The following is a 3,581-nucleotide window of genomic DNA, read 5'->3' on the forward strand; positions in this document are numbered from 1 at the left end:
GATACACTTGATCATCCTTTTTCCTTATTTCGACAAGTGGGTGGTTATTGCCACATTCAGACAAAGTGTGTGTACACCAGAATTATAGAATGATGAAAGTACCAGGCTGGTTATTTCATTATTTCCTTCCACTGTAAGGTCACAACTCTGGTCTGCCCTTATACTTACTGGTCTGGATATTGACACCACAATGGCATGTATTCTGATCATTTTCTCTCTTTGATGTCACCTAACAATCAAATGTAACAAATGAATTACCATTTTCATCTCTGACGGATACTGACTTAAGCTGATTAATGTGGTACCATCTTGTGACCTTTCCCCTTGCTGTGTACTGTACGAAATATATCACTGGGATAGCCATAATTCAAAATCATAACTATGTCTGCTACTTTATACCTGGAGGACTACATCTTCTTGTTAAAAAAACTTATTGATCTGATTCTTAGATTTTCCAGTATTCTATGCTACAACTGTATTAGATTCAGTTACATAGTCCAATATTTGGTTCAGCCATTTGTTTCCAACTGTGCCTAGCAGTAAAGAAATCATTATGAGCACCAAAAGGTGGCCTGGGGTACGTATCAATCATCCCATCATTTTCTGATATGGTGAACTATCTGTGGTGGCATATGGTGTTGATCTGATTGCCATCATTCCCATTTGAGTTAGGCAATCAGCACAAAACTTCCTTAACATAGTTTTCAAAATCTTATCATCTATGGAGGTGGGGACGATGTGGGAAATATGCAATGTCTTCTATTTTCATGAGCATTTATTATTCAGTAAAAGTATTGTCTGTATAATGTGATGATCACTGTCTACTTGTATTGGTACACCTCACCAGCAGATCACCTCATTCAGTAACAATCTAGCTGCAACTACAGCGGAAAGCTTCCATCCATTTTGAGACTTTGCCAATAATAACGAGGCAATGCAGATACCCCAATGACACTTGGTGCAAATAAAATAATAAAATCGACTTGTAAGCAAATGAGTCCTTGCCCCTTCTGGGAGGAGGAGCGCTGCTTAAGAATAGTCAGTTGGTCTGCAAAGCGGGATTGTGCTGTTAGCAGACTAAGCATGTAACTCACTGAAAGATGTCATTTTTAAGTTCAGGCCACCATGCAACCTTTTGAATTTTAACTGCTTTGGTTTCTGCAAAATAGTCACCATCAATGGCATCACTGCGAAACAAATAGAAGAATTCTTCAACCAAACTAAGGGGGACATAAACAATCAGCAATGAGTCTGGATCAGTATGATAATTAGTAAAGGCTGTTCGGTGTATCTAAGTATGGAGTAATGAATAACACTGTATTGCTCTAAAACGTCTGTTCCCAATATACTGCCCTGCTAATAGTCTGCATAGCAATTACAGTATGGTTAACACTCAGCACCTTGCAAAGATATTTGGGCAGATTCTAATTGATAAGCATACTGTGAAGGTCCATCAAAGCCTTGCTTATGGCCTCAGCTTAACATTCGGGATGTGGAGTATGAATGATGGTCACTGCCACCCTATTGTCTGCAAACATTATCTGCTATTAAGCCACCATTATAACATACAATGGGCTGAATTTTCCCAGCCCTTCAGAGATAGCTTTGGACGTGGGTTGGATGAGGAAAATGCAATTAACTGATGTGAGGCCAACTCCACGACATGTTCCTACCTCCATGTGCTTTTCCTGGAGGCAGGCTGCCAGCAGTGATGGCTACCCACCCAGCAGCAGTGGATAGCCAATTAGAGCACTTAATGGGACAATTAGCCCCTATTGTGGAAATGGATTGTATTTTTTCGAATGGCGCATGGAGCCCCCTACTGTGTCCGGAAATTGATTAGAGGTAGCATCACAGCAGGAGGTCTGAGCCGTGACCCATGTCAGGCCTTTTATCAAGCTGCCGGCATTAAATCCCAGTGCTCAGGCCTCCTTGAGCAAAAGGCAAGCCATTGCAGCCACTTCATGGAGACTGATGTCTCTGCTGGTGTCACTCTTTCTGCAAAGACAGCCACTGCTACTCCTGCTGCTGGCCCCTCAGCAGCACCCAAACTACAAAAGCAGCCAGCGGGCTCTACCCACCGGCCATGCTGAATGGACTCCTGACACTGGAACCCAGCCATTGTCCCTAATTGGACAACAACCATGGAGGCAGCTTCTTTTAATTGGCTGATCTGGGACGATAGTGTCTGACATCCCACCATGCCACTTCCAGGTTCCCTATCCAGAATTGAGACCGGCTTCGGGATCACGACCCACCTGGGAATATTCAGCCCATTGATTCTGATCCCCTATTTGGTCCCCAATCTTTCTTTTCTTTCAGTGGTCCCTCCACCACAGCTACAGGCATGGGTTTAACAATATGTTCCCTCACGCTCTTCATACCTGAATACTAAGTCTCAAGATATCACTCCAAGTACAATGTTTGTTCACAACCACTCCCAGTGATGCCTTCACTCAAATAACTGACTTAAGAATATTTTCTTAAAGAAAGGTTAGCCTGCCTGTTAGGTGGTTGGACCCTAGGGACTGCGTAGGCAGCATGATAGCCTGGGTTCTTCCATACACATCAAACAGATGGCTCCCAAAAGCAATAGGGTATTCTGTCAGTCCCTGTATGGTCTTCCCACAAACCTGCACAATGTTTAGACCATCTATTCCTAATAAAGTTATTAGCTCTCCAAAGAACACATTGAACCTGGTCTTGGACTGGTAAACTGCAGCACCAGGTCGCTGCTAACAATGATCATTAAGGTTGCAACTTATTCATTGCACTTAGAGTTTGTTGACGTCTGCGACGTCCCCAAATGCGGGATACTCGACTGCAAAATTTATGGTAGTGGGAGACTGCGTCCGCGCTGTCCCCTGAGAAAAAAAAACCAGGTCGCTGCTTCAATGTCTCGGGGATCAATTAGCATTTAGTGTGTTCTGCCTCCTGAGCAGCTGGGTTCACTACTTTCCGAAGGGTTCTCCAGTCATCTTCTAATTGCTGTCTCAGGACTTTATTTTCTCTCATTAATGCACCAATGCTATATTTCATCTGATAACCTGATCATATACTAGGGTTTTGCATCAGCCAAGTTCTTTGTGATCTGTATCAACATGCTCTTAGCAATCATCTTTGATAGTTATCCGCCTGCTCCAAATCACTTGCAAGGACGTAGACCTTTCTTCCGCGCTGCGGTTTGTCTTTACACATTTAAATTGACAGCGCAGCCTGAAGATTGCAACTTCCCAGTCTACGGTCAGATGTCAGTTTCACCCATCTAGTTTCTGTACAGCAGCTAAAGGACTGATTAAATTAGTAGCAGTGCGAAGTGATAGGAAACTAGATGGGTGAAACTGACACCTGACCGTAGACTGGGAAGGTGCAATCTTCAGACTGCACTGTCAATTTAAATTTTTTTTTTCCAAAATATACTTTATTCACAAAAATCTGTGAAAATTACATTACCAGTTTCAAACAGCACCAAGTCAAAAAATACAAACAGTGCAAAGGAGGTCCGTTTGCTTCATTACAATCATGAGTTGCCTCACAACCCTTCCATTTCACATATGTCATGCCAATTACATTTTTACATT

The 3,581-nt window shown here is 42.6% G+C and overlaps 1 pseudogene; it reads left to right on the top strand.

Moving 5' to 3' along the window:
- The first annotated feature begins 2,713 nt into the window (after window positions 1-2,713).
- LOC137383071 (U1 spliceosomal RNA) lies at window positions 2,714-2,867 on the top strand (annotated as a pseudogene).
- Window positions 2,868-3,581: the final 714 nt, after the last annotated feature.

Source organism: Heterodontus francisci, chromosome 23, assembly GCF_036365525.1.
Source record: "Heterodontus francisci isolate sHetFra1 chromosome 23, sHetFra1.hap1, whole genome shotgun sequence".
Classification (NCBI taxonomy): domain Eukaryota; kingdom Metazoa; phylum Chordata; class Chondrichthyes; order Heterodontiformes; family Heterodontidae; genus Heterodontus; species Heterodontus francisci.